Here is a 20,378-nt window from a genome sequence, read left to right as displayed (position 1 = left end):
TTGGACCGATTCCCTTCTCAATGTAAAAATTCACGATTTTTGGGCCATAATTGCAGTCTCTGGAGCGACCAGAAAATCAGACAAAAATAAAGTTTTTGGTCCATTTCATCCCCTAAATATTAACCGATCTTTACAAATTATAATGGATAGACGGACGGACACACATGTCTAGATCGACTCAGCTAGTCGAGATATGACAATCGGTATACTTAAAGGTGGGTCTAGGACCAATATTTCGAGGCGTTACAAACTTTTGGGGCTGCACAAAGCTATAATACCCTGACAACATAGTTGTGTAGGGTATAAAAATTAAATATATAGTCGATTTTGCATTAGTCTTTAAAAGTCGAAAATCGATTTTAAACAGTTTTGACAAAATCGAAAGATCGAAATGACGACTTTTTAGTCAAAGGCAATAATCGAAATGTCTAAAAAACGACTTTTTGGTCAAAACAAAAATCGAAAAGTCGACTCTTGAGGTCGACAAAGTATCCCCTTTTCTCTGAATTTTCCACGTTTTGTTGTACCATTATTATTATATTTCTATTTTTTTCATGTTTTTAATTACTTTTTATTTGTTTATTAGCAAAAAAACGTTGATTCTTATGAAAATCATAACCAAATATGTTTATTATTAAAATAAGAAAAATTAGTTAAAACTTGAAAAAATAGAATGCTTTAAAATATACCAAAGACATACATACAAAAATCAAATTTTAAAATCATCAAAAAAAAAAATAAATTTACAGATTATATAATTATGTTTATGATTTTTCGACCTTTCGAATGTTTAATAAATTAGAGATGGTTGATCGAGCTTGAGGTCAAAATATTGGAAAATAATAAATAAATACAAAACATTGACCTCAAGCTCGATCAACCATCTCTAATTTATTTACAGATTATATATAAATGTGTATATGTATTTATTAATGATAGTGGAATAAAGTAAAAGTGAAACATATATTTACAACCTACAAAAATGGTACAATATTATTTGAAATTTTGTTATAAAATATATGTTCTTAATGTCTCAAAGAATATTTTTGAATTCAGAAACATTAAAGTAATTACGACTTTGAGTAAATATTTTATTATTATTTTTTTAATTTTCAAAATCTCCGCTAAGATGTTTTATTTTTCACCTAAAATGTAAACAACGAAAATAAAATTAATTTGAAATTGTTATAAATGTAAACAAAAAAAGAATGTCCGTCCCATAGTAAATATGTGTATCGATGTATGTATTGATGTTTATTATTTGTTGAAAATAAAAAAAGAAAATATTACTGTTGACCCAAAGACGAACAAAAATTATGTTATTTAAATTTAATAAAAACATTATATATTTTTAAGGAATATTGTGGTGACCGAGTTAGCTTGTTAAATATATTCAAATATAAATCTTATAGTTTCAATAACCGTCAATAAGCGCAGATTTTTTTTTTAATTACCAACAAGCATACCTTTTATATATTTTTTTCAATGGCTACTGAGAAGCGTTGATTTTATTAAATTAAATTTTTTAAGGGCCACAAAGAAAAGCGAATGTGTCTTAAGGACCAAAAAGAAGCATGGATTTTTTAAGTAATATTTTTTCAAGCACCACAAAGAAGAGTGGATGTTTTTTTAAGAATATTTTTCAAGGACGGAAAAAAGTGTGGATTTTTTAAAGAATATTTTTCTAGGATAATAATTTTATTCAAAGACTCGCAAATAAGCGTGGATTTTTTAGGAATAATTTTATTCAAAGGGCTGTAGTTCTTAAACATTTTTTAAGACCTAGCAACAAACGTCAAGTTCTCAAATAATATTTTCCACAATCTTAAATCTTGGTATGCATATTTTTAAGGAACACATAGAAGTCGGAGTTTTCAAAGAATATGCTTCATCGAGCTTCAAATCTTCAATAATGTTCAAAATTCCTTTTGACGAACTTTTTATAACCTTCATCACGTGGTGTACATTGAAAATTTCCTAAAAAAGTACACCAAATTTTCTAAAAACCTGTACACCAAATATAAATTACAGCAATTTTTAATTGGGATTTTTCCGAAAATCTGAAAACCCCAAATAACGCATGGTAGAGTATAAAATTCTCAAACTACTGCAATTTAGATTGCATAGTTATATGAGGGGATACCTAAAGCGGGACCAATATTGATAACATCGTGTAGGAATTAGCGGATATTTGGGGTTATCATTATATGAGGGCTATGCCTACCTAATTACCGATATATGTCAATTTCGAACTCAATATTTTAGTTAGGAGGTATCATTATATAGAGGAGATGCCTAAATGCCTGATGAAATACAAAATTTCAGAAATTTTTCCTAAAAACTTCAAAAAGTGGACCGATATTGACGACGCATGGTAGGATGGAACATCCCCAAAATACAACAATTTAGAGGTTACTGTTACATAAGGCCATCATCACAGGTTTTATTTCGGAAGGTTGGGTGGAAGCTGCTGGTTCAATATGAAATTTTCCACTGTAAAAAATATGTCATGAGTACGTTCCTGGAAGCGATACCTAAAGCGGGGCCAATATTGATAACATCGTGTAGGAATTACCGAACATTTGAAGTTATCATTATATAATCACAATACAAAAACTTCCTTTACACTAAATATTAAAAATACCGAAAATCGGCAGGTATCATTGTATGGGGACTAGACCTAACTGCGGGCCGATATAGTTCATTCTCGAACCTCACGTTATATTTTTTTATTTTATTTTTTTTATCTCGATACCCTCCATAGGTAGAATGATTACAACAAAGTCTGATTACAAACGCGGAAGAAATCAGATAACTATTTTAATATAAAATATGGGGTTATATGGGGACTACCCCTAAATAGGGGACGAATATTAATAATTTTTGGGAGGGAGATTTGTTACTACAAAAAAACCAAATTACACAGAATTTGATTGAAAATCCCATTCAAGAACACCAAAATACCGAAAATTGGGGGTACCCTTATATGGTGGCTAACCGAAAAAATGGACCTATATTTATAATTTTTAGTGGAGAGATGTGTTACCCAATAAGAACTCGAAGTACTAAATTACAGCCAATTCTGTCGAAAAATATGAACCCCCAAAATACCGAAAATTTGGGGGTACCATTATGTGGGGACTACCGGAAAAAGTGGACCTATATTTATAATCTTTAGTGGAGTAATTTGGTACCCAATAAGAACCCAATGTACAAAATTTCAGAGAATTCAGTTATAAAACGCGCCCAAGAACCCTAAAATACCGAATATTGGGGGTACACTTACACTTATTATATGGGGGCTATCCGAAAAAATGGACCCATATTTATAATAATAAGAACTCAACGTACCAAATTTCAGCGAATTCAGTTGAAAAACTCGCTCAAGAACCTCAAAATACCATAAAATGAGGGTTACCCTTACATGGGAGCTATTCCTCAACGTGGACCGATGTATCCCATTTTCGAACTTGCCTATCAGAATTCGTTTAGACGCCAGAGTTATTACAACAGACAGACGGGCATGCTGATCAAGAATATACATATATACTTTATAGGGTCGGAAATTATTATTTCGAGGCGTAATATACGCACCATACTATGGTGGAGGGCATAAAAAACGTACCAAAAATTAAGCGGGACCTTTGTATGCAAGCGATGAAACTATAAAAGTTACTTCAGTGTGCCGAAAATGGGTCGCATTCCTCTTCATATAGGAGTGGTTTGAAAGTATGATATTTTCGTCAAGAACACAGTGTCCAATCATCTAGAAGATTTTCTGCATAAATGTTTTTAACTCTAACGGATTGCGGAATTCAAAAATACAGCAACGTCAAGAGGAACACGGGGCTAAAATCTTCAGTATACCAAAAATAGAGAGGTAGTTTGTACATGTATGTTAGTCTCCAAAGCCCCGCAATGCCAAATACGAATACGAATACCGTCGACGCAGATCGGCGGTACCAAGGTATATAAAGTCTGTAACTATCACGAAGCTATAGTTCTCAAGGTCCACAGTTGGTCCGAGTCTACTGGACGTATTGCGCGTTGATACCATCAGCTTGGTCTTCTCGCCGTTTACTGCTAGACCCACTTTGGCAGACTCCTTTTCAATTTGTTCAAAGGTGGTTATTACCGCTCGCAATGTTCAACCCATTATATCGATGTCATCGGCGTAGGCGAGTCACATGTGTTGTTTGGTGTACAGAGTGCCATTTCTGTTCACCTTTGCGTCTCGTATGACCTTTTCCAGCAGGATGTTAAAAAGGAGGCACGCTAGATTGTCACCTTATCTGAACTCTCGTTCGGTATTGAAGGACTCCGATAGCTCCTGATATATAGGGACTTTGGTACACCATTTACATTAAATCGGACGAAATATATATGGGAGCTATATCTAAATCTGGACCGATTTTCACAAAATTTAAAAAAACATCATTCTATACATAATTTAGTACGCTGTGCCAATTTTCGTGCAAATCGAAAGATATATAGGGACTTTGGTACACCATTTACATTAAATCGGTCGAAAGTATATATGTGAACTATATCTAAATCTGAACTGATTTTCAGGAAACTTAACACACATCATTCTAGAGCTAATTCATTACGCCATGCTATATTTCGTGCAAATCGAAAGATATCTAGGGACTTTGGTACACCATTAACATAAAATCGGACTACACACATCATTCTAGAGCTAATTCATCACTCTATGTCAAATTTCGTACAAATCGAAATATATATAGGGACTTTGGTACACCATTTACATAAAATCGGACGAAAATATATATGGGAACTATATCTAAATCTGGACCGATTTTCAGAAAACTTGACACACATCATTCTAGGGCTAATTCATTACGTTATGCCAAATTTCGTGCAAATACAAAGTATACTATACTATAAAGTATATATATTCTTGATCAGCGTAAAAGGCGATCTAAGCAAGCCCGTCCGTTCGCCCGTCTGTTGTAATCACTGTAGCGTCTAAACGAGTTTAGATAGATCGCCAAAATTTTGCACAGAGTCGTCTTTTCGCTGCAGGCAGTTCGAAGATGGGATATATCGGTCCACGTTTATGCATAGCTCCCATGGAAGGGTACCCCCAATTTTCCGAATTTTGAGTTGCTATTGTGTACCCAATTTCTCCACAAAAAAATTATACATATAGGTTCACTTTTTCTGGTAGCCCCCATATAACGGTGCCCTCTAATTTTCAGTATTTTGGGGTATTTATCGTAGTTTTCAACCGAATTGGCTGTAATTTAGTACTTTGAGTTCTTATTGGGTAGCAAATCTTTCCACTAAAAATTATAAATATAGGTCCATTTCTTCTGGTAGCCCCCATATAAGGGGGTATAATATATATATATATATATATATAAGGCTGACGGTATAATTTTCTATTAAAAATTATTGTTTATTGTAAACAGTAATGTTACATAATCGGTTTGTAGAAATGTCGGTATAGGTTCATTTTTTGATATGTCCCTTATATTTTCATTTCAAGTACCTGCCAGTATATCTATGGTGGAGGGTATCCAAAGTTCGGCCCGGCCGAACTTAACGCTTTTTCACTTGCTTAACTTAGTTTGTGGTCAAAAATCGGCGTATTTCCAAAAATATTTTTTCAAAGGTCCGCCATTTTGTTAATTTTTGAGCGAGGTCGATAATCCTGGTTCATACGAGAGCCAGACATGTACTCTTTCTAACACCTTTGGAATTTTCGGATTCCGATGTTCCAGTGAGGAGTTATCATGCCCGCCATCAAAAATAAGGACTTTTCTTTAATTACAAAAAACAACAACAAAACAATAACAAACATTTTTTGTAAATTATTTTTTTTCTCTTTTAAATCTTCATATATATGGCCGATTTTTTAACATAGCTGAAGCGGAGGTTCACCCCTTTATAACTCGGGAATTACTTAAGTATATGAATAACAGTGAATAGTTTTGGGTTAATTGGTCTGGCGTTGCAAACTGTTCATGATATTGACCTCCAAACTTTATTTTGGTGGAAGCTGTGTCTACTTTAATGTACAAAAATGTGTAAAAGCAGGTTGAGGCAAACCAGTTTTTTTTATGTTCTCTATCGATTTATGATAAAGCCAACAAAATGGGGACTACGCCCCTTATGCATCATTTTTCAAAATTTTAATTGCATCTACCTTTAAATGATGCTGACATTTTGAAGCTCGATTTTAAGTGTTATTTTAATTTTACTTCTAGCTTTAATACGCAAGCAGGAATTTCTAAAAATCGATTATTGAATTCGCGAAACTGCGTAATTTGATATATATTTTGTGTATGTAGTATTCACAGCTTCAGAGTAATACTCATCCGGTGGTGAAAATTTTGTGCGATCATATTTCTAAAAAACCTATTTTTCGGGCCATATTTTTAGATCTGTCAAATTAATGATATGGGTACCCGCGATCAATAAGTTTTTTTTTTTCCATTCGGATGATATAAAATCTTCTTCTGACCTTCCAAAAACACGAAATTTGGCAAAAACTGTTTTTGAAAATATCGCGGATTTATTTGCGTTTTCTGTGGATCATTTCCGCTTCAATAAATGACCTCATACGGATTTTGATCTTTTTCGAAAAGAGAACTTTAAAAACTTCAGCCGAAAGAGAGATGTACCCAAATTATCTCAAAAATAGTGTGAGCTGGCACATCCATGGTTCTTAATGGACCACATTGAAATCGGTATAGATCGATGTATTTTTTAGGGTGCACACCGAAATAGGATGCGCGTTAATGGCAAATGGAGTTTTCGGAAATTATTCGCGTTTTACGAGTTTTTGGGTACTTCAATGCAACGTGTGTCACATCTTAGCCGTCAAATGAAATTTCGCAAAATATATATAGATTGGAAGATAAACTTCAGTACTTCCTGGAAACCGCATGCGCATCAAATGATTTTGAGAATTACGCGATTTAGACGCAATTTAAAATGTATATTTCATAATATTATTTTATTTTAAGATTTATTTATATTTATAGAACCGTAAGATTTATCGGAAGGGTCTTGATATAATCCGCAAGGCGTATACTTATACAAAAAAAAAAAGATTATTATTATATATGTAAATTTTTCGGCGAAATTCGGGTAAAACAGCAGAATAACCCCAACATTTTTTTCTGAAATTTCATGTATAAAATTTAAACCAGTGAGCGGAGCAGTATAGTCGGACGGGGCCGACCATATGATACCCTACACAACTTCGAGGAAAATCTAACTTTCTATGGTTCTATATTCAGAGCTTGGGCAATATTTCGAAATATTTGCACCCTCTAGACCGACTAGATTTCAACAAATATTTCACATATTCAGTAGACGAGGGCTGAACTTGTCCAGATTCTCTTTACCGTGAGTTATGTTGTGATGTTGAGCATTCAATTGTGGCCTGTAGATCGACTTGGAAAAAAAACACAAAAATAAGCTTTAGGTCCTCTTCACTCCAATATTATTATCTGATCATTACCGAAAATTATAGGCATTGTCCTTGGCCATAACTAGAACCTCATGGAATATTTCAAAGCGATCAGCGCTATATTTCCGCCCTCTAATGGGGTAATGGGTTACTAAATAATATCTGAATATTTAAGCACCCGTAAATATTTAAGTGTAACTCCCGTATCCGAGTACATACTACAATATAATTGGCATCAATTTAAAGGTCAACAATTCATTTTGGATATACTATCAACTTGTCGGCCCTATGTCCTTCAGGAGTAAATATATACGCTATTCAATACAAATTTTGTCATTTTTCACAAAAAAGTCAGGTTCCTTTTGACCCGCTAAATATTGACCGATCTTTATCAAAATAGGCATGCTTATTCTTTGGCCCAATCCCCTTCTCCATGTAAAAATTCGAGATGTTTGGGCCATAATTGCGGCCTCTGGAGCGACCAGAAAATCAGACAAAAATAAAGTTTTTGGTCCATTTCATCCCCTAAATATTAACCGATCTTTACCAAAAAAAAAAATAGGGGTCTTCATTGGGCCGAACCCATCCTACATGCAAAATTTCGTGAAGATTGGTCCATAACATTGGCCTGTATCGTGTTTACAAATTATAATGGACAGACGGACGGACGGACACACATGTCAAGATCGACTCAGGTAGTCAAGATATGACGATCGGTATTCTTAAAGGTGGGTCTAGGACCAATATTTCGCGGCGTTACAAACACTTAGGACTGCACAAAGCTATAATACCCTGACAACATAGTTGTGTAGGGTGTAAATACCCTGACAACATAGTTGTGTAGGGTATAAAAATAAATATGATGACATTATTTTTTCGAACCAAAAACAAACATGTTTCCTTAATATCTTGTTTGCTGTGATTTACAAACCGCTACACGGACCTTTATTTTTCTCATATTTCGTGAAGATGTGCAACTTTATCGCGATTATTATAATATATTCATATTCTTATTTTACGGAGGAAGATTTATATCAACGTTTTTGGTCAATATAATAAACGGCGTAATTTTAAGTTTTTTTTCTTATGCCCAAAATTAAAACCTCGATAACTTTTGCGCGCATCAACCAAAAATTTGATTGCGAACGGTTTCGGAGTCAGAACATTTTTCTCTATATGTGTACCAAAAATCATTGATGTGCTACAAAAACAAAAAAGCTGATTTTTTGAAAATGGAATATTAAAAAATTGGCAATATTGCCCATATATATGTGCAAAGTTACAAACCTTAACGAGCATTGGTATTGGTTTACCAGCCCATTGAATATCTTCAAAAATTAAAATCGAGAATGGGGGGGTTCCCTTTATTCTAGAATGTGGTTTGCCAGGTTTGCTTAAGGTCGGTTAATTTTTAAATGAAGCTCCCATATACAATTTCATACGACTTTCCAAAATTAGAAATAATGCAATTTTCAATCACACCTCTATTTCGCATAGTTGCATAAATTTCCTAGCAAAATAAATTTTTAAAATAATTTTAATTTCCTATTATCCAAGAAAATACATATAACTGGATTCACATCCTTTGTATATATAGTACATTCATCGTGTGTTTGTATGTATATGTGTATGTTTATTTTTTATTATTATTCCTTCATAAGAACACATCCCAAAACTATAAAACAAATACGAACAACAACAACAAACAACATTAAGGAGACTGGTTCTCGTATTCTATTTGCAAAATAATTCTTATATATACATAGAGCAAAAAAAAAGTAAATCCTAAGATATATATGAATGTATGTATATGTGTGTATCTGTATGTATGTATTTCACAAAAAATAAATGTTATTTATTGTCAGTGTTAAGATGAACAACAACAACAGCAGCAAAAAAAAACGAAACGAAAACTACATCAAATGCTCAAAATGTTGGTCTCTGATTTCAGTTTAGTTCAAAATTTGTTTTTAATTTATGTAAATATATTTTCTTTAGGCAAGAAGAACAAGAAACCAAAAAAAAAATAACTATAATAATAGAAGACGATCAAAATAACAACAACAAAACACAAAAACGAATGTCACAGAAAAAATTATATAGTATATATTATATATTTATTTAATAAAGACTCAAAAACAAATGGTTATGTGTATTTTCAAAAATTTGAAAACAAAAAAAACAGACAATTTTAATTGCAGTTTTATTGGGATGGGTGGTGATATGAGGTCGGAATATTTGGGAAATGAAAATATAAAAAAGGTGTTCAAAGAAACATGGGGCCTAAAACCCATAAGGTTCATTTTTGCCTTTTTTGTATATTGGCTCATTAGTCATACAGATGGGGGTATAATAAGTGCCACCTATTGACGAATAGCAAAAAAATTGCTGTTAACAATCTTATACATAGATGGCGCCATGTTTCTTTTTGAAATTCACCACTCCATTTCACAGGAAAACAATTACAATTAAAACAATACAATTTCTCCTTCATCAGTTTTTTTATACCCTCCACCATAGTATGGAGCAGAGATGGACATGCGGTAGCTTTTTTTTTTGACTTGCGTTATGCATAAAATAAAGCGATAGTAATACTTAACGCAACTACAAATGATGCGGTATAGTACAGTCAACACTCGGTCATTCGTGAAAATACTGCCATTGTTGACTCTCACTTTACCGATTGTTTTCAATTCACATCATATCTTCGTATAAACACTCTCTGCTATCGCCGGCTTCTTTCAGAGTGTTTTTATGCATGTGAGTGCGGGAGAACATAAACAATGCAAACAACGCAAAAGAAACAAAGTCAATCGAATCAATGCGGTGCACCGCATCATAACAGTACTACTCTATGAGTCAAGTTTGTTTTTATGATCACTTAATTTTAGAATGAACTATGACAATCCAGTTTTTAATTTATTTTTATTTCTGTTATGTTATACATAATATTTTAAAATTTCTCATAAAACACGAACTATTCTTTTAATTTTTAAATACATTTTTTATTTCCCCTAATAACTATACTGACTTATTTATATGTAGAATTTTTATAATAAAAAAATGAATTAATTTTTTGTTTAAAAACGTTTTTGCACTATTAATTTCTAATTTGCCATTAATTGTAGTTGCGTTATTTTATTTTATGCAAAACGCAAGTCAAAAATAAAATACCGCAAGCCAACCCCTGTGTATAGAAAATTACTCTTAATGTTACTCTCAATGTTATTCTCAACACCAGTTTTGTATTTACTCTTTCACACAATAAGTCATTTGATCGTATAACAGGTTATTCATTTGGTGGTTGATTTATTTTAACCTACGCTCTCCACACACTCGGTAGTGCAAACTCTGCTATGAACGATCATTTGCGTTGTTTGTGGAAACAATTGTAGTCCGGTGGGATTCATTTGTATTTGACTTACTTTTGTGTTTATGTTATGCTTAGGAGAATTTGCGTTGGTGAATATGAATGATTTTTCTATTGCGTTAGCCGGTGTACTACTAGTTGCGTTGAATGGATGTCATTCTCTGGTATGGAGGGTATATTAGTTTTGTTTTTCCGTTTGTAACGCATCGAAATAATCATTTCCGACCCTATAAAGTATATATATTCTTTATCAGCGTACAATTCTATGACGATATAGCCATGTCCGTCTGTCTGTCTGTCGTAATCACTCTAGCGTCTAAACGAATTGAGATAGATCTGCAGGCAGGTCAAGTTCGAAGATGGGCTTTATCGGTCCACGTTTAGTCATAGCTCCCATATAAGGGTACCCCCAATTTTCGGTATTTTGAGGTTCTTGAGCGCGTTTTTCAACTGAATTCGCTGAAATTTAGTACATTGAGTTCTTATTGGGTAGCAAATCTCTCCCTTAAAAAGTATAATTATGGGTTCATATTTTCGGATAGCCCCCATATAAGGTACCCCCAATTTTGCGGTATTTTAGGGGGTTTGATCGCATTTTTCGACCGAATTCGCTGAAATTCTGTACTTTGAGTTCTTATTGGGTAGCAAATCTCTATACTAAAAATTGTAAATATAGGTCAGTTTTTTCGAGTAGCCCCCATATAAGGGTACCCCCAAATTTCGGTATTTTGGGGTTCTTGAGCGCGGTTTTAAACATTAGGTTCTTACTGGGTACAAAATTTCCCCACTAAAAATTATAAATATAGGTCCACTTTTTCTGGTAGCCCCCAATAAGGGTATATATATATATACCCAAAGTAGTGAAGGGTATCATATAGTCAGCCTCGTCCGACTTTACTACTTTCCTTACTGGTTTATATTAAATTAGTTAACTGATTTGTTCCGGTTTTAGGGGGGATTAAGCCTTAATCCGGGGTCGATGCCCCTTAATTAAGCCTTTAATCCGGAATAAACGACTCTTAATCGGGATTAAACCTTAATCCGAGGTCAATGAACCTTAATCCATATTAAGCCTTAATCATGGTTCAACGACCATTAATCCGGATTAAGGCTTAATCCGGGGTCAATGACCCTTAATCCGGATTAAGCCTTAATCCGGGGTCAATGACTCTTAATCCGGATTAAACCATAATCCGGATTAAGTCTTAATCCGAGGTCAATGACTCTTAATCCGGATTAAGCCTTAATCCGGGATCAATTACTCTTAATCCGAGATAAATGGCTCCTAATCCGGTTTAGGCCTTAATCCGGGGTCAATGACCCTTAATCCATATTAAGCCTTAATCGGGGTTCAATGACCCTTAATCCGGATTAAGCCTTAATACGGGGTCAATGACCCTTAATCCATATTAAGCCTTAATCCGGGGTCAATGGCCCTTAATCCATTGGGGGTTAACTCCATATACCCGTATTCCACCATAGTAGGGGGATATGCTTTACTCGCAATTTTCCGTTTATACCCTACATGTGATTTAATCGATTCATCCATCTGTTGTAACCATTCGTCCTTTGTTCGAGAATGACTATATCGGCCAGCTTTTGGGTATTGTCCCTATATAAAACCAATCGGCTTACATTTTGGTCTTTGGTGCACTATTTACCTAAAATTGGATGAAACTATACTTCTCGCACCGTTAAACTTCATATTTCCGAAACCCACGCCAACACATCAACAACAACCTACATTCATAACTTCAACCTTCTAGCTTCACTCACTCACTTATCACTAACCTCATTTATATATTAAGATTTTATACGACATTATCGATTTAATTTATTACAATGGGGGAAATATGCATTTCACTCCAGCAATGTTCGCTGATAATCACATCGAATCGTTCCGATTCGCAGTTGAACCATTTAGGAGTAGTGTGTAATTAAATATGGCCGTAATCGGGGGTCTGTGACCCTTAACCGGGGGTCAATGACCATTAATCCGGATTAAGGCTTAATCCGGGGTCAATGACCCTTAATCCGGATTAAGCCCTTATCGGGGACAAATGACTCTTAATCCGGGATAAATGACTCTTAATTCGGGATAAATGACTCTTAATTCGGGATAAATGAATCGTAATCCGGGGTCAATGATATCATATTAAGCCTTAATATGGGTTCAATTAACCTTAATCCCGATTAAGCCTTAATCCGGGGCCGATGCCCCTTAATCCGGATTAAGCCTTAGAACGGTATAAATTACTCTTTAATCCGGGAAAACGACGCTTCATCCGGATTAAACCTTAATCCGGGGTCAATGATCCTTAATCCATATTAAGCCTTAATCAGGGTTCAATGACCCTTAATCCGGGGTCAATTACTCTTAATCCGGATTAAGCCTTAATCCGGGGTCTATGACTCTTAATCCGGATTAAGCCTTAATCCGGGGTCAATGACCCTTAATCCGGGGTCAATGACCCTTAATCCGGATTAAGCCCTTATCCGGGATAAATGACTCTTAATCCGGGGTCAATGGCCCTTAATCCGGATTAAGCCTTAAAACAGGATAAATGACTCTTTAATCCAGAATAAACGACTCTTAATCCGGATTAAACCTTAATCCGGGGTCAATAAACCTTAATCCAAATTAAGCCTTAATCAGGGTTCAATGACCATTAACCTGAATTATGGCTTAATCCGGGGTCAATGACACTTAATCCGGATTAAAGCTTAATCCGAGTTCAATGACTCTTAATCCGGATTAAGCGTTAATGGCTCTTAATCCGGATTAAGCCTTAATCCGGGATCAATGACTCTTAATACGAGATAAATGAATCTTAATCTGGATTAAACCTTAATCCATATTAAGCCTTAATCAGGCTTCAATGACCCTTAATCCGGATTAATCCTAAATCCGGGTTTGATGCCCCTTAATCCGGGGTCAATGGCCCTTAATCCGGGATCAATGGCTCTTAATCCGAGATAAATGAATCTTAATCCGGATTAAACATTAATCCATATTAAGCCTTAATCCGGGTCAATGACTCTTAATCCGGATTAAGCCTTATTCCGGGATTAGTGACTCTTAATCCGAGATAAATGAATCTTAATCCGGATTAAACCTTAATCCATATTAAACCTTAATCAGGGTTCAATGACCCTTAATCCGGATTAAGCCTTAATCCGGGGTCAATAACTCTTAATCCGGATTAAGCCATAATCCAGATTAAGGCTTAATCCGGGGTCAATGACTCTTAATCCGTAGGATTTATCAAAATTCCCTCCATACCCCAATTCTACACCCCAACAATGATAATAACTCCAAATTACTGGATCCCAGCTCTATTGGTTTACCCAAATCCAAATTGTACCAATTATAGAACGATTTAGTACTTTTCGTACACATAAGTTAAAAATTTCAAAACTAAGTACTTATCCCAATCCTACAGTCGGACGGTAAAGTTAATTTCAAATTTCAGGATTCGAGTTTGATTTGTACCTCCGAATTAAATTTGTTCCAAATACTTTTATTAACATTTTCTACGAGAATTTGTGTAAAAAAATCTTGTCAATCTGTTTATTTTGGCAAAATATTTTTGACATATTAAAATACAACAACCGATGTTTGTTGTAGAAATTCGCCGATGCTGCTACCTTGTATATCTACCTTGGTCTGGGCGTTGATGAATCGTTAAGTAAATCAGTCAGTCAATCATTTTACTCCTTTATTAGTATTATGCACAACCTGAAAAAAATTTTATTATAATACCAATTTTTCCGTTATGATATCGAAAAAATTAAAAAAGTTGTATATTCTTACACATATCCATCTCTGTTAGAACACATGTTTTCAATTCGGAGAGAATGTAAACAATCAACAGTTAAGCGAGCGAGAGACCAAAACATACTAGTTCACACAATTCCAGTCGATGAATAATTCTGTCGAACTATTTTGTTTCGGAAAGCATTGTTTTGAAAACAGTTGAATTAATTTTTCATAATTTTATCAATTAAATTGTTAAACATTTTTCCAATTTTTAATCCATTATGGAAGAAGAAATCATTACAAATATATTTTGTACCGTTTGTGGTGAAAATGATTTCGAACAACGTGAAGGTTTCTACTATTGTCGGGAGTGTGGTACCAAACAGGAACAAGTGCGACAAGTCGAGGTGGAAAATGAGGATGATAATTTCAATGAGACGACAACAACAAAACACACCAAAACATTGAAAATAAATGTGGTGAAGGCGGAGAAACGTAGGTTACTCTAAAAAATTATTAAAAATTAAATATAATCCTCTATAAAAAACTCCTTTTCGGATTTAGCTCAACTAACATCCTGGGAATGTTATAATTATATATTACGCGGCTATGTAGAAGAGCTACTTTCCTATGGCGCCAAAGAGGAACTCAAACTTATGGCCCTGCAGGTATGGGCAGCATATTTAAGGCGTATGGAAGTGGCATTCTTCAATAAGAAGCAAGCTGAATTGCCTCGCTTGGGTGTACGATATTTGGCTAAGTAGGTATATATTGTGATCTTTTAATTAGGTATATTTTAAAATGTTTTAATATTTTTAGTGATGCTGAGACAATTTACAATCACACAAAGCAGAAGCGTAAGAAACGAAGCCGTAGTAGCACGAAAACGAATGACACAAGCATCACCAGTGGCGGAGAAGAGATGAGCCAAAGAAGTTGGAGACAAACAAAGGTGAGTTTACTATTATTATTTTGGTAAGGGCAAATTATAATTAAGTTAAATGGCGACCAGAGGCACCTATTCATTCTTTATGTTATTTGAAAAAAAATATCGTATATAAGATCAATCAACAGACCGCCGAAATAGGTCTGTAAAGAGATATTAAAAAAAGAACGGAAACTTTTTCGGGACTTCTGGAAACCGTCGTTTCAATATACCTATCATTAAAACGTGATGCTGATCCTAATGTGGAATTTATTACTATCACCACCACGCCTTCGAAAATTTTTCGTTATAGTTGATATCAAATGAAGGGAAGAACCTTTTTCAAAAGTTTTGAAAAGTGATATATCGTTAAAACTTACAGCGTAACTGACGTATCCTTAACATATTTCAAAATCGCCAAAGCGTTTGAAGTCCAACCCAACCAAAAACTTATTTAACACTAGAAAGACTGGCATTTATATACCTATATTGCCTAAAATCGGTCAATATGACCTCATTCTAAAAGAATTTTTATTGTGTAAAGAAATGTTTTTCAACTTATTTTTTAATATTTATACCCTTCACCACTCTGTGTCTTTGTGCATATATTTGTAACAGGCAAAAGGAAACGAGATAGACACATGGTTCCTTTTGATAATATGCATAGAATCACTTTTTAAGACGATCTATGTCTATGTTAAATTGTTAACAAAGTACAGGTCGCATTTATGATCCGAATTGGATGAAATTAGGACAGCTCATTTGTTTGGCCCAAGGACGAACCCTATTGAAATTGGGAAAATCGGTTCAGATTTAGATATAGCTTCCATATATATTTTCGTTCTATTTAATGGTGTACCAAAGTCCTTATATATCTTTCGATTTGCACGAAGTTTGGCACAGCGTACTGCATTGGATCTAGAATGATGTGTGTTAATTTTCCTGAAAATCGGTCCAGATTTATATATAGCTCCCATATATATTTTCGTCCGATCTTATGTAAATGGTCCACCAAAGTCCCTACATATCTTTCAATTTGCACGAAATTTGGCACAGCGTATTGAATTAGGTCTATAATGATGTGTGTTAAGTTTCCTGAAAATCGGTCCAGATTTACTTTCGTCCGATTTTATGTAAATGGTGTACCAAAGTCCCTATATATCTTTCGATTTGCACGAAATTTGGCACAGCGTACTGAATTGGGTCTAGAATGATGTGTGTTAAGTTTCCTGAAAATCGGTCCAGAGTTATATATAGCTCCCATATATATTTTCGTCCGATTTAATGTAAATGGTGTCGTCCGATTTTACACAAAATTGACACAAACTTTTCACAACGTACTGGAGTTAGAATAACCTAGAAGTTGGTTTTAAATGCTTTACCATGGTGGGTCCAATCGGCACAAAATTTTGCTCTACATACTGAAGTTACTATAACATAGCGTGTGGCAAGCTTAGTTAAATTCGGATTAGATTTTGATATAGCATATATATATATATATGCTTATAATTGATTTTCATAATTTTGTCTTTTAGGTTTCATCTGTTAGATATACCGAAAGTGGTGAAGGGTATCATATAGTCGGCTCCGTCCGACTTTACTACTTTCCTTACTGGTTTTTACATTGCTTACCGTCATACAAAACGTTGTTATTATTTGTTTTCGGTGGGAGGGTTCTCGAGTTTCCATTTTTGAAAAATAAGAGCGCGGACAAAATGTTCGAAAAAGAGTAAGTGTGAAATCGACTGGAAATATAAATTTTTTTTCCCGATTTGTGTGTTCGTTTGTGTTTCTAGAGTAGCAAACGGTTTTCAATGTTGTTGTATATAAAAAATTTGGTCATATAAGAAGTTTGCTTTATACAATAATAAAAGTAGTTTGATTATTTAATATTTCACAAGGGGTCAAAATGACCGATTTTAGGCAATATAAGTATAGCACATGTGAACACGGGGAATGAAAGAAAAGTGGAAGCAGCTACTATGATTAATAAACGTAGTTCTATGTGGTACAAAAAGTCACCGAATTTTAAAAAGCTGTGACGTAATATACGCGATTGTTTTTGTACTTGAAATTGAAAAAGGGTCAAAATGACTGCATTCGGCAATCTAGTGTTAAAAGTATATGAAATTAATTTTAGTGTTCTATATATCTAAAATTACAGCTGAGATAAATTTTTGAGATGTGGTCGAAGGCTCCCGTGATTATTCAGTTGTGTATATTTATACCCTACACGATATGTTGTCAGGATATTATAGCTTTGTGTGATCCTAGAATCATATCTCGACTAGCTTAATTTATGTATTGATCTTGAAGGAGGAGCCATATGTGTATGTTTAAGGAGAGTCATATACTTTTTCAGACGGGCAATAACTGATCGATGTTTGTCGTGAAATCTTTGAAGTCAATATTTGTGTCATAATGAGACGTGTTTGGCAAAGATGATGTATTTTCCTTTCGAAGGATGTTGCTTTAGAATGTTGCTTTTACCACTTCGGAGCCGTAATTGAAACTAAGCTTTCAATTAGTTCATTATCGACGATCGTTCTATTGACGTCCAATGGAAGGACGACATAGATGCTTTCATAATATCACAAAAAGTTGTTCTAGCAGCGCTACTGCTTTTACGCAATGGGTTACCAGACGTTGACCGAATAAAACTTGTATCGTTTTGGATCGAAAACATTTCTCTCGTATAAAAAAGAACACCTAATGTATTGTGTTGCCGTGATGGATCGATCATCATGTCACGTCAGATAGCATGCCAACTGGAACTGTCTTGTCATGGTCAAATTATGTCATTTAACTAACAACATCCTGGTCTCTTCATGAATAAATCGATGTTCGTCATATTAACAAAACCCGTTTACAAATTTCTTCGCCGAGTGTCACAAAGGACTCCGAAGTAAGGAGATACCAGCCACAACTTTTTGGATCATTATTGACACGAAGATAGCATTCCAGCAGAAACTGTCAAGTCATCACACATTATGTCTTTTGCCTATATATATCGCCTATATAACCAATATTTACGTCTGAAGAAAAACACCCCAGCATTAGGAAATCATACTTCCAGGAGTCCAATTACCAGTCTTTTGTGCTAAATTTAAGGGCACCAATAGTGATCTTCTCAGTGCTAGGATCTTAGGCATTCAGTCATTTCCTCCAAAACTCTCTCCTTAGACCCGATGACTGGCCGGAAAATTTTTTTTAATTCACAGCTTCTCAATATATCTATTGGTGTACCCGATATTCGAAACCTGTGGACGCTTACGATAATATTGAGATTTGCTTCCTCAGACAAATATAAGTCCATAAAAAACTTCCAAGTGCTTTGAATTATATCTCCAATATGCGGAACAGACATTCTAATACTTTGGTTAACGGTGACTGAGAAGAAATCGGAAGGTAGCAATCTCCCGGTAGAGGGATTATTAGGTTATTCAACTGTAATTTGGAATCAGCTGAGAATCCGGTGGTTTAAAAATATCGGTGAACAGAACTGAAATGTTGTCTGGGCCAAGAGCTTTAAATGATTTAGCTTTGGATATTATTGTCTCTTCATCACTGGATGTGAATGATAATGGGTGTATGTCTTACACCTCCGGGTAGCTGTTTGAGTTTATATTCTTAAAATAACCAGATAAAACACCTGTATTATTGTCTCATGTATCGAAATAAAAGATTGCGAGTCATTGTTGAACACTAATCCAAACATTCACCTCCTACTTCCATACTTAACCAATAAAACTCCAACTTAAAAGTGACCCAATAAATGAAAAAGAAATCAGAACCTAAACGGCCAACCACTGTCACCTCCGCCCATTGAGTAAAAGCAAAAAGGCTGCTAAAACAACAGCCACCTGATTAACATTTTTTTTTTTTTTCAATTTAAAACATTTACCCATCATTGGCCATTACCTTGGTTTATGGATTTCCACAAATATAATTGTGTAACAATATTAATTCCATTAAGTTATTAAAAATATTCCGATTGCTTCAATAAATGTCCAAATTAGTTTTTATTGTTCTCTATTAGATGAAATACATATTGTTTTTTATAAATTCTTTAAAACAATTCCCTTCTCTAGCTGAGTTACCCATCTTATTAGAAATAAAATTGATCAGGGAATAACAAAGGCAATAGCAAGAATTTTGTACGTGGTTCGGGTTTAGCACCTTTGGGCCCATCATATTCAGGAATATTTTCAATTATATCTAAAAGAGAAGATCAGCATTAAATAAATAAAATAGAATAGGTACCAATAATGACGATTTACATACCCTCATCTGCTGGTATATCCTGTGTTGGCCCATCTACGCCTTTTGGAGGTTTTGGTACAGCAGCGGCCTGGGCGTAGATTGCAAAACAGCAGATAGCTACAAACAAAACCAAAAGGTAGGAACGCATTTTTTGTTTTGAAAATTGAATAATATTCAATAATTTTGCACAGAATAAATGTGATAAATTTCAGTTGTGGGTTTCTTGTTTATATACTTGTTGTTTAGTTAGGGAAATTACTCATTTGTTTATCACATGGAAGGTTAAGGAAATGCGTCATAAACACACATAAACACATCAATCATTTTTGTAATTTTTTGAAATTTAAAAATAACAATGTAACTGTTATGAAATGATAGAATTATACAGGAAGAACTTACGAAATATTTTACAAGTTGTTGTAAAGAGATTAGAACATTTACAGATTTTTTTCCGGTATTTTAGACCACAGTATATCGATAACCAAAGTTCCTTTGCACGCAACACATCTGGGAATCATTGTAAGGACAAGTGTTTTCTTAATAAAAAACCTACCACGTGGTTTTATTGTTCAACCTCCACCTTTCTGATATTCCACAACCACCGGATGGCATAGAG

Source organism: Musca vetustissima, unplaced genomic scaffold (assembly GCF_032173495.1).
Source record: "Musca vetustissima isolate MV318-11 ecotype Yass unplaced genomic scaffold, APGP_CSIRO_Mvet_v1 utg9675, whole genome shotgun sequence".
Lineage (NCBI taxonomy): Eukaryota > Metazoa > Arthropoda > Insecta > Diptera > Muscidae > Musca > Musca vetustissima.
Note: the sequence above shows the minus strand (reverse complement) of the source record.